The sequence below is a fragment of the Apteryx mantelli genome, chromosome 1, assembly GCF_036417845.1.
Source record: "Apteryx mantelli isolate bAptMan1 chromosome 1, bAptMan1.hap1, whole genome shotgun sequence".
Taxonomy (NCBI): Eukaryota; Metazoa; Chordata; class Aves; order Apterygiformes; family Apterygidae; genus Apteryx; species Apteryx mantelli.
The window spans coordinates 92,890,680-92,903,161 of record NC_089978.1 but is presented as its reverse complement, the minus strand read 5'-3'; the positions used below and the strand labels follow the sequence as shown (position 1 = coordinate 92,903,161).

General features: G+C 40.4%; 1 protein-coding gene across 7 annotated transcripts in view; it reads left to right on the top strand.

The window, feature by feature from the left end:
- The first annotated feature begins 598 nt into the window (after positions 1–598).
- The window catches only part of TAB3 (TGF-beta activated kinase 1 (MAP3K7) binding protein 3), a 50,891-nt gene continuing 39,007 nt past the window's right edge, over positions 599–12,482 (top strand). For 5 of the 7 annotated variants that reach the window (XR_010884342.1, XR_010884341.1, XR_010884340.1 and 2 more), the window contains exons 1-2: positions 599–642; positions 3,541–3,643. The gene's annotated coding sequence lies outside the window, so the exon portion shown is untranslated. Of the gene's footprint in view, positions 643–989; positions 1,132–3,540; positions 3,644–12,482 lie in introns of those variants that run through there. The other 2 variants (XM_013961870.2, XM_067297547.1) reach the window with 2 other exon arrangements.

Below are 12,482 nucleotides of genomic sequence, written 5' to 3'. Positions count from 1 at the left end.
TCTCTTCCACACCGACGCCCGCCCCAGCAGCAGAAGGCGGGCACTAACGGCCGGCTGCAACGGTCAACAGCTCCTCGCTCGAGGCACAACGACCGGCCAGCCGGCCCCCCCACTCCCGTCTCCCCCACTCCGCCCTTCCTCCCCCGCGGCCGTCTTTTACCGCGCACGTTCGAACCCCCTCCCCCCTCCCTCCCGCCAAGTCTCGCGATAGCGGGGGGCAGCCGGCGCGGGCGGCGCCATGTTGGTGCCTGGACGGCGTAGGCCGAGCCCCTCCCCCCGCCGCACGGCTGGCGGCCTCAGCCGCCGACACTGAGCGTGCGGCGCCGCCCGCATCCCGGAAGCGCTTTACGGCCGCGCGCCGCGCTCGAGGTCCCCCTCCCCCCCCTCCCTTCCCCCTCACGGAGACCCAGCGTCGCCTGGAGACGCCCCCCCCTCCCCCCCTGCTCCGCGCGCCCGCACCTGGGGGGGGGCCCGCCGCGCCCCGCCCCCCCCGCCAGTTCGCGTGCCGCGGGGGGTCCCGCCCGGGTGCCTCGCGTGCCCCCCCCTCCCCACAACGGTCGCCCCCGCCGGAGGCCCGGGGCTGAGCCGGGTGGGCGGGCGGGCATGCAGCCGCCGCCGGAGCCGAGCCCCAAGCGCAGCACGGTGAGGGGGGTGTGGGGGGGGGCGGGGGGGAGGTGTGGGGCGAGCGGCAGGGCTTCCCGCAGCAGCCCCGCAGGGGAGGGGAGGCCGAGGGCTCCGTCCTCCGCTCCGCACCGCCGCCGCGGCGGGTAACTGCCCCCCCGGCCGGCCGGGGGGCGGCGGGGCGGGCGGAGGCTGGGGTTGGTGGTTCCCCGGTCTCGGGGGGGGCGGGCCGGGGAAGGGGGGCACCTGTGCGCGGGTGCGCCACGGCGGGCGTGGGGGCGGGGGTGTGGTGATGGGAGGGTGCCCGTGTTGATCCTGCCTGGTGTTTTGCTGTCGCACTCCCACGCACCGAGCAGGGAAAACTTTGGTCTTTGTTTTTGGGGCCTTTCTGAGAGGGTGGCTGGGTGCCTGACTGCCTGGGGGTCCCACACTGGTGTCCGCTTAACAGGGGCTGTGGTGCGTGCTAGACCACAGATACCGTTTGTGTTGTTGCGGGTGTGAAAACTGCAGGTAAAAGAGTTGCCGCTGCCTCTTCGATGTGTTGACTGCAATATGATGCTGATGCTGTTGTGGTTTGGCTCTGGGGATAGAAGGGCCCCAAAGGTAGCAAGGCCTTAGTTACGCTCTGTCTAGGGTCTTGTCTCGAGGTTGGATTTGAGATCCTATTGGTTGTTTACATCGGCTGTTCAGAGGAAAAAATATATATATATTTTAATTATTTGTTTTGTTTCATTTTTAAATAGGAGGTTATGGTAGAAGGTTGCTACTCTAACTATTTATGGCTTGATGCTGTTTCAGTGTTAGTGTTTGTCTGTGTGTTTGGTGCATTTTTTCCTTCATTCAAACATGATTTGTAATTTAATATTGGCTGTTCTTTCCTTTACTTTAGCAAGGAGAAAACAAAGAGAGGAAGGGCAGTTGCTTAAATGACTTGAGAGTAACTATACTTTAGAGAATCCCTATCACCAAAAAAATGGTATGGCCCAGGTTTGCCACATAGGAACGTAATGCAAAAAGTAAAGCAAGACACTATGATCAAATAGGTATGCATATGCATAAAACTGCCTTTGAAGGTTTAAGTGTTAACTGCTTTCAAGATGCTATTAATAAGCTATTAATATATACTGTATTCATTTCCACTTTAAAAATCAGCTAAAAAGATAACTGTTTGTAATGCTTTTATAACATTTTAAGATTTGTCAGCTTGCTGTTCTACAGTAGCTTTTTCTTTTCCTCTCTTCTTCCATTCTAAATAAATATTGAGAGCAAATAGGCTAACCTTTCCTGCTGATTTATTGATGGGGTCCATTAATTTTAGTGCTGATGTTCACTACTACAAAATTGAGTAGGAAGTTTACAGGCTTCTGCTCTGTAACAGGCCTACCTGATCTGTTTTGTTTTGGGAGGGCTTAGTGCAAAAGAACTACAGGTAAAGCCTATATGATCAAAGGTCAATATCTGTTCTGATAGCTTTAATTTTGTTTTTCAGATCTGTGAGAATAGCACTCCTCCCCCCCCCAGTATATTTTCGGTTAACATATTTCATGCAAAAAGAAGAAATGTTGAATTCATTTCCTCTTACTAGTGAGAGAGGAACAGGATTCTTAAAAATAAAGTATTTCACAATGTTTGTTAAAGTCTGCTCTTCGTCTTGTCCTGTGAATGGTGTCAGTTGATAGCAGCGATCTGAAGAGTGGTACAGCAGCCTGTATCAATGTATATATCGACTGTATCAATGTATACATCAAGTTTGTCCATAAAATTATTAACATAGTTTTTACACTCATTGGTAAAAGGCAGTAAAATCAGAATTTCTGTCTGCCTTTAAATCTTTGTTTTAGGTACAATGAGATGGATAAGAGTGATGGATGCATATTATGAAGCTTAACTTTGATTATTTATTTTTTTCTGGTTTGGGTCATTAATTTTACTGTAAGTGCTTGCTGCTAACTGTAAAGAGGGTACTGTGAGATCTGTGTTCATTCTTTCATGCTGTTTTCTGGATTCCATCGAGGGTCCTTTTTGCTTCTGGGAATTGTCATCTTGAGGAAGACAAGATAAGTTGAATAGGTGTTCTAAAACATGTCCCCACTCCCCCGCCCAACTCACACTTTGGTGATATCTGTGCTCTATCCATTGAGTTGCAGAGGTGTAACAGTTTCTAGTGGTAAATGATTCCTTTAAAATTGTCCAAGAGAATACATTAATATGATTCTTAATGTTATCCTGTAATACCTTGCCTATTCCTGCTCCCTCTCAAAAAACATGTAGTGCTTGAATGAAAGGAAGTTTTTGATTGCTTTGGCCTGTAGACACTTTCTGCTAGTTTTAATCCTGCGATTATTCATTTTATAGTTACTTTGAAATTTAGTGAGTAGCCCTAAAGCATGACCTGCAAAAGTGTTCTTGGTTGATTACACCAAGAGTGGTGTAATGTATGTGGGTTTTAAATACCAGATTTTGGGTCAAGTTTATATATTTATTTATGTGCTGCAGTGCATAATAAGCCTAAAACTTGTGAAGGTATTTTGAGTTATTTTTCAGAGAAGAGCTGTAGCATCAAGTGGAATAACAGTTTAAATCTTTATTTCTACAACTGCAATATTTTAACAAAAGCACTGACTAACAATAAAAGGAAAAGTCTTTGATTCTCTTCTTTGACATCAGAAATATTTTAGTGTTGATCCAGGATTGATTGTATCTAGTAAATTTTGAATAAAGTGAAATCTATCCTGTATGCTTAGCCATCTGACTCAACTACAGTAGGACACATTTTACTCAAAGAATGTCATATAGACATTCTTAATCACTACAGTGAGTTGAAGTAAGTGCAATGTCAGTGTGTATGTATATATGTGTGTGCACACAAATATAATAAAGGTGTTTGTAATGAAAGACTTTATTTTTTTGTTATATCAGGCACTTGAAAGGCAGCTGACAAATGGAGAGTGAAACTAATGGAGAGTTTGTATAAAGCCTCAGACTTTTTCGTAAGCACCTTTTGGACAACTTTTGAATGCAGGTATTTTGAAGTTCATAAAGTAGAACTATCTGCTGTGTGTTGTGGTTTTCTGATGTTTTTTCCTCTCCTTGTTATTGTCTTTACACAAACAGAAAAATAAAGTTAAACTGGAAATTGGTAGTTTCGGTTAGCACAGTAAACTGATATTGGGGTGTTACTTTCAAATCACTGCCAAACTTTCCAGGTATTTTTCTTTTTTTCTTTCTTTCTTTCTTTTTTTTTTTCCTTTTGCTGTCCTGCAGCAGTCTGTATAATGTACGTTTTCTCTGTGGATGTAATAGACTAAACTTTGTTTAAAAAGTGACATTAGCCACGTTGTTCTTGTGAGAGACCAAGGGTAATTTTGTTGAGATTGAGTGTACAGTGATGTCGTAGTCCCAGTTCACGTGTTTGAAGCATTTTTTTCTAGATGGAAAGATGAGAGTTTAGAAATTCTTTTTTTAAAGTTTAGACTCATTCACACAAGTGTTGAAGGTGTTGGTTCAAAATATTTCCAGAACAGGTTCTTGTATTCTGCCAAACCTTAATGTATCAAAGTTTTCCTTTGAAAGGCTTCCAAATTATGCTAGTAATGTTATGCAAATGTGGGTCTCCAGCTTAAGACAAAAGACATAAGTCAAACCAGATACTGTTCTTGTAGCAGGGTCTGTGGTACCAATTATCCTTTCTGATTTCTTATTCTGTATGAGATGGGTAGTTTGTCAGCAGCTTCTATGCTATGTCAGTCAGTACTTAAAAGGTGGCACTGTAGTATTAGTAGATGTGCATATGAGTCTCTTGGATACCAGAAAAGCGTCACTGAGGCCTTTTTATTAGCATGAGAAACTGAAATACATCTCGCAAAATTCAGTATGTAATATGATGATGAGGCAATGTTAGAATGCTGCTAATAAACCATGTAGTTCAAGATGGGTAGTGAGATAATATTTGTTTTTTCTTGCTCATTTTCTCGTTTTGAAAATATATTAGATAAATCACTGTGTATGTCTCTGTTTCATGTCAGGATTGAACTAATTTTTCAATATTCATGTATCTGATTATTACCTTGTATATTTTTTCCCCCTTCAAGTGCTGTTTCATAATAGCCAACATAACAAAATAGTATAAAAGTGAAAAAATCTCTCTCCATTAAGATTATGTACAGCTTTGTTTTCTTAAGCAGCATTGCTTCTTGGATTGCAGGTGGGTTTTATTTTGTTCAGGAACTGAATTTAAAATACAGGCATACTTTGCTTTATTGCGCTTCGCAGATATTGCATTTTTTGCAAATTGAAGGTTTGTGGTAACCCTGCGTCGAGCAAGTCTATCGGCACCATTTTTCCAACAGCATGTGTTCGCTTCGTGTCTCTGTGTCACATTTTGGTAATTCTCGCAATATTTCAAACTTTTTCATTATTATTATATCTGTTATGGTGATCTGTGATCAGTGATCGTTGATGTTACTATTGCAATTGTTTCAGGGCACCATGAATCACGCCCATATGAGATGGTGAACTTAATCGCTAAATGTTGTGTGTTTGCTGACTGCTCCACTGACTGGCTGTTCCCCCATCTCTCTCCCTCTCCTTGGGCCTCCCTATTCCCTGAGACGCAATAATATTGAAATTAGACCAATTAATAACTACAATGGCCTCTAAGTGTTCTAGTGAAAGGAAGAGTTGCACATCTCTCACTTGAAATCAAAAGCTAGAAATGATGAAGTTTAGTGAGGAAGGCATGTCGAAAACTGAGATAGGCCGAAAGCTAGGCCTCTTGTGCCAAACAGTTAGTCAAGTTGTGAATGCAAAGGAAAAGTTCTTGAAGGAAATTAAGTGCTGCTCCATCAGCAAAAAGACTACAACTTGCTGAAGGCTTAGATGATGGCTAGCATTTTTTAGCAATAAAATATTTTTTAATTATGTATATTGTTTTTTAGACATAATGCTATTGCACGCTTAATAACTACAGTATAGTTTAAACATAACTTCTATTTGCACTGGGAAACCGAAAAATTTGTGTGACTCACTTTATTGTGATATTTACTTTATTGCGGTGGTCTGGAACCAAACCCGCAATATCTCCGAGGTATGCCTGTAGTGCTATTTTAAAATCATCTTCAATGTATTACCAGGTTTTGTCTTAATTTTGTCTTAACATAACTCTATAATAGGAAAAATTACTTCTCCTTTTCTTCTTTTCAGAGGTTGTATAAAGCAGGATGTGTTTGTAAGCAAATAGTGAAGCTACAGACTAGAGTTAAAGGTTATTTTGTTATAGTAGTGTTCAATAACCTAACATAGTTTAAGAATAGATGTTTTCCTACCTGCATGTCGGCTTACTGATGGATACTTAAGAACAGTTTTTTAAAAACACTTTTCAGCAGGTTGCGTTTAATCAATCCTGTTCCACACTCAGTACCCTTTAGCGAAACACTTGCTTTTAAATTGTATATCCACTGAAATGTGTATTAATTTGAAAACTAGCACAGTTTCTGTGAAATCATGGTCAATCTATGGTTACTTTTGGGAAAAAAAATTAATGCTACCAGCATTTGTTTCGGATGTGGTGGCATGAAAAAATATGGATACTTTTCTAAAATGTTTTCAGCGTTGACTGTTCAAATTTGATAACAAGATCCCAGCGGTGCTATTATTTTAATCTAGTTGCAACTTTAAGATTTCATTTTTCCCTTGGTTATGTTATAATGTATTTTTCCTGAAGTCTTATCTATTTGAAAAATTTGTACTAGTTTACAACATCTTAGCTTTCTTAAAGTAGCTCGCAAGTAGCTGGCAGAAGACCTGTTTTATTCTGTGTATGTCGTAGCATTTGTCGCATTGTGTATAAACCCTCACGTATAAATCTTATTGTTTTGTGGGAAGCTTGTATACTTTGGCTTAACTCAAGTTGTGGATGTTTTCTTCCAGTACCTGGAAAGAGTTAGGAATTTGTTTTCCTCCTTGGTTTTCAGCATTGGGCAGGGGGATCAATAACGGTCCAGAAGAAGTGGAGGGAGTTGTTCTTTGCTTACCTGGATTCTGTGCAAGGTTTGAAAGGGATTTAAAATTTGTCTTTCATGTTATGTTCTTGAAGATCAACTTGCAGAAATAGTATGCCAGGCACGAGATCTTTTGTTGAGCTTTGCTGTTGAAATGTACCTACCTTTCCTTCCTGGAACTCTGAAGATTATATTTTGATGGTATAGTAATTCTCACTTTAATGCTGCTAATGCCAGACCAAAAATGACATGTCCAAATAAGGCAAAGTGTTGATTTCGTACAGTTTCGCTGTTTTGCTTTATATTTGTTCAAAAATGTTAATGGGTTAATTTTCTACTAGGAAGCTTTGCTAGATGAAGTGTCACCTTTCTTCCAGCTGCTGACTTGAAAGTGTTAAAAACTTTCTATTGTTTTCTGGCTGATTCTACAGCGACATGTCCTTTCCCGGTACAGATCAGTCTTTTAGTTGCTATGCGAACCAGCAGTGTACTGATATGGTTTTAATAATCGTAGAATTGCTAAGTAAGTGTTGGTAACTGAGCTCAGAGCGTTTATATGAAATTTAGATTTTAAAACAAGACACTTTTGTCTGTGCTTTTGTAAATTGGCATGAGTTTTGCAACTCATTAGAAAGCTTCAAATGAACAGACTGGGATAACAGTAATTTTACTCTGAATCTCTGCTTTGTTTCCTGCTTTTAGAACAACATTGTGAAAGTGCAGTTGTAAAAGTTTTTTTTACCATTCCTTTTCATGTGCATCAATGTTCTTTCTACACAGGTATTTCAGAATGAATCTCGCTGCAGGTTTGCAAATGCTTCATGTTTTGTGAGCTTATGAGCTTTTGAGTAACTGTTCAGGATGACATATACACTTTGCACTTTCTCTTGCTTTCGTATCGAAGATGTTAGGGGCAGTTCTACTAGCAGCCAGTGATAGTGAGATGAAGTCCCTGTCATGTCCAATCATCTTTTGTATTTATTAACATTTTTGTGACAAAACTTTTATTTTTTATTTTTTAGTTTCTTGGACTATCCAGTTTAAAAGAAAGAGGGACAACAGGAGATAACTGTCTCTACCATACCTGTTGCAGTAGAATGGAGTTGTTTAAAATGACAGAATAGAGATCCTCTTAAGTTAAATCTACCTCTTTACAAATGCTTTTGAAGCCTTTGACGTCTGTCTATACTAATGCTGACATTGAGAGATCTCCACTGATCTTTTCTGTTACTCAGTGAGACACTAGTATCAACAACACAGACATTGCTAGTACTGTGACAAACAGTACTGCTGTTTCTGGAGGAACACTCAGTTGCTTGAAAGCTGCTTTTCCCTGATACCACTTTCTGTACAAGTTGTAACAAAACTGAGTGACAGGCCTCCTGAGAGCATATGTTGCCCAAGATGTGATCAGGGCAGGGAAGCAAAAAGTTGCATTGTTTTGTTCCTATCTGTACAATTAAGTTCTGGGGCCTTTTCTTTTTAGTAGTCCTGGTGCAGTTTGCACTCATGTTTGTCTGTTAGCAGGAGGACAAACCTAGCATTATTGGCCAGGTATCTTCTGTTTGATGGAAGATTCCGTTTTTTGGAAAGAACTCCTACTTCTCTCACCTTTTTAAGTAATTCATATCATCTCAAAGAGAATATTCAGCTTACTCTGTTGTAATTAAAAAAAGCCAAACAAACAAAACCCACCTTTTTTTTAATTGCCCTTGGTGGACTCACTGAAGAGATCATTGTGGGGATTGCTGTTCATAGTCTTGGAATTTGTAGGGACTGGATGGGAGGGGATGTGAGAGAACTGACAGGAAAGAATCAAAAGAAATTGCAACTCTAATCTTACATGAATGCAGTTCAAGAAAAAAAGTCAGCCCTTTTCTCTTTCCATGTTTTTCCACTGATTCCTGTTAAAATATACATGAAGGCTTCGTTTAGTCCATCCTATTCTTTCTGTAAACCACTCTAAAGAATTGTCTTGATGTCTTGTTTTTCCCAAAAATTCTTTTTGAAAGGTCCTAAAGTTAAGGCCTTTTTAAGTACTTACAGAGCTTTAGAAGAAAAAAAAAAAGGTATTTATCATAATTTGATTCAAGAGAGGAGAAGAAAAGTACTTAATATTTTACAAATCACAGAGGTTGAGATTGGAAGGCACCTTTGGAGATCATCTAGTCCAAGCCCCTGCTGAAGCAGGGTTGCCTAGAAAAGATTGCCCAGGACCATGTTCAATTGTGTTTTGAGTATCTCTAAGGATGGAGATTCCACAGCTTCTCTGGGCAGCTGGGTTCAGTGCTTAAACACCCTCATAGTAAAGAAGTGTTTTCTTGTGTGTGAGTGGTATTTCCTGTGTTTCAGTTTGTGCCCATTGCCTGTTGTCCTGCCACTGGACTCTGCTTAGAAGAGTCTGGCCCCATCCTTTTGACACCCTTCCATCAGATATTTATAACCATTAATAAGATCCCCCCCAAGCCTTCTCTTCTCCAGGCTGAACTATCCCAGCTCTCTCAGCCTGCCTCCTTAAAAGAGATGCTCCAGTCCTTTAATCATCTTTGTGGCCCTTTGCTGGACTCGCTGCAGTAAATCCATGTCTGTCTTGTACTGGAGAGCCCAGAACTGGACCCAGAACTCCAGATGTAGCCTCACCAGTGCTGAGTAGAGGGGAAGAATCACCTCCCTCGACCTGTTGGCAACGCTCTGCCTAATGCAGCCTAGGATGCCATTGACCTCCTTTGACGCAAGGGCACATTGCTGGCTCATATTCAACTTGTCCACCAGGACACCCATGCCCTTCTCTGCAGAGCTGCTTTACAGCCAGTCAGCCCCAACCTGTGCTGGTGCCTGGGGTTATTCCTCCCCAGGTGCAGGACTTTGCACTTGCCTTTGTTGAGCTTCATGAGGTTCCTCTCTGCCCATTTCTCCAGCCTGTCCAGGTCTCTCTGAATGGTAGCACAGCCCTCTGGTGAATCAGCTGCTCTTCCCAGTTTTGTATCGTCAGCAAACTTGCTGAGGGTGTATTTGGTCCCATCATCTTGTTCCTTCATGAAGATATTAAACAGTATTGACCCCACTACTGACCTCTAGGGGACACTGGTAGTGACTGGTCTCCAGCTGGACTTCGTGCTGCTGATCACAACCCTCTCAGCCCAGCAGTTCAGCCAGTTTTCGGCCCACCTCACTGTTTGCTCATTTAGCCTGTACTTCACCAGCTTGTTTATGAGAATGTTATGGGACACAGTGTCAGAAGCCTTACTGAAGTCAAGGTAAACGGCATCCACTGCCCTCCCCTCATCCACCAAGCCAATTGTCTCATCACAGAGATTATAAGTAGTAGAGGCATGGCTTACAGTAAAGATTATGCTCTCATGACAGTGGCAAATTTCTCTCTTTTTCAGCTCCTCTGAATAAGTGTGCTTGAGTGTAATCATTGGTGTACTGTAGTTCTTGTATCTGTTTGCCCTTTTGCTGAATATTTGAGTTTAAGCCTTTTCAGTAGCAGTTTGTAATAAACCCAGTGTTTGAAGTTAGCTTCTAAATGCTACCTTCTGAACTGAGCATGCTTACACACTTTTTTTTTTTTTGCCACTGTTGGTTGTATTGCCATCAGTAAAAATGTTTATGATGACTGCCACATGCTTACATAAGCTGCACTCATTTTTAAATGAAGCTATTTATGGTACAGGCTATTTAGTTTTTCAGAAAATGAAAAATCCATATGCTTAGGGGAAATGCATTTAGACTTGTAAGACTCTTTTTGTCTACTTTTCCAAGTCTTTTTTACTGAAAGGTTTGTGGTTTGTTTGTTTTTGTTTTGGTTTTGTTTTTTTTGAGCAAGTGTATGGCACTTGTTTAAACTTGTGTGGCAAGTTATTTCTGAGTATAGTAGAATTTGGCAATTATGTAGCTATGTTACATAATCATAAATGGTCTTATCTTAATTTTTATCAAATTATAAAAATTGCAAACAAGCAGAAGATTGTGATGTTTTGCATTATTTGTTCATGAGTAGTAATTAATATAAGACTATCTAGTAGACAGGTACTCTACAAAACATTTGTTGTTTTTGCAATATTCAGGAAATGTTTTGGTAGTCATTTCAGCAATATGTTCTTAAAAACTAGTAGAGTAATTGTGGAAACAGATTTTAACTCGGATTCCTTTAACAGTTAATTGAGTTGGTAGCTATAAAAAAACTAATGCTTAAACATTGAATGAGTTTACCAAGGTGTAAACCTCAAAATTGAATTGAAATAGTTTAATAATAAACATATATTTGACTTATGTCAGTTTTATGAAACAACTTTAGAAGTAGTCAAACATGATGAAGCATTTCTGAGTATAATATTAATGCAATTTAAAAAATTTCTGCTGAGTAACTGTTCAGGAGGGTTCTTTTTTAATCTGTGGTGATTGTAAACTTGTTTTTAGGTGATTGATTTAATTCTTTTATGACACTGGATTAAACTCATATAATTTCTGTTTGTCTCATATTAAAACATTGATATTTTTCAGTATAATGTAGGTATTTTGTGTAGCTTGCCCTGTTATTTCAGTTTGTCTGTTTCATGATTCTTGTTTGCTGTCCTCTGACATTCCTTCACAATCAGTCTGGACTCATAGCTTTTTTTTTTGTTTGTGGTTAAGGCTAAGAACTGTTGCTTTTTCTGATTCTTCCAAATAAGAAAAAAGAAAATATAAACTCAGAAAGCAAGGTTTTTAGGGAAGTTGGAAACAAACAGTATACCTCTCCCTGTCGCTTAGGTTCCTGACTTGCTTGAGTGCAGGTCCTTTGGATGTCACAAGGATACCGATTATTATATCACTTAAATTTGAAAATAAGACTTCCAAAATATTATCTAAATTTTTCAGTGTCTAAAATAGTAAGTAAAGTATGATCTGTCAAATATATGGGTCTCTCCAAAGCCTACTTCAACTATGAGGTACCTGTGCATCCCAGACAGAAGGAAAGCTGCTAAATGGAGTCTTAAATGTGTGACTAATAATGGAATAGCCTTTTCTACCTTACCTAAAAGGAGAGTCTGCTTGTGAGATCCTCCTAGTGAGGTATTACCATGATCATTTTGATCTAGCGCGTCTCACTCTCCCGTTCCTGCCTGTTTCTGTCCTTATGTTTTGTATTTGATTCAGGCACAAGGTTTCTGTGGTTTTGAGGTTAATCAGGGAACAATTCCAAGTTAAGCTAGTATTTGGGTTTTGTAAATAAAAGTTAAGCTTTAATAAGGTTCAGGTCACCATTTGGTCCCTAAACATTTGTGCTAGTGCATCAGGAGGAGCAAGCAGACAAGAAAAAAATAGGAAGAAATTGTCTTTTCAGTAGTATTGTGTATTTTTGCTGGTTTAAAGTGGTTGTGATACAGTCGGACCAGACCCCAGAAGTCATAATTGTCTCTTGGAGAAACAGCCAATACAGTTGATGGTGCTACAGCTAGGCATTCTATGCTGATAAGTATTTACCAGACAAAGCCTCCCCCTCCACCCCTGCCCTGCACCCCTTGGCCACGCCAGAATTCTGTTTCCTGAAGTTAAAGGTTGTTTTGTGCCTCATGCTCACTTCTTGTTTCAATTCTTAATGTTTTCTGAGTTCAACAACAGTAGCAAAAAAAAGTCTTTCTTTTTCTGGACTTTTTTTGTTTGCTTGACACCCTGTACTGGAGAAAAAAGTGTAAGCATTTGGATGTTTGATATTCTTTTTCCCTTATCACTCCCTATTTACCTCTTTTTGCAGAGGAGAGGGAAGTAGACTGCAGCCCTCATATAATAAGTAGGGGCAATCTTATACTCACTGTTAGAGAACATTTGTTACAAGCTTGATATTTGGATGTAATTTTTCTTTTTTATTATTCCTGC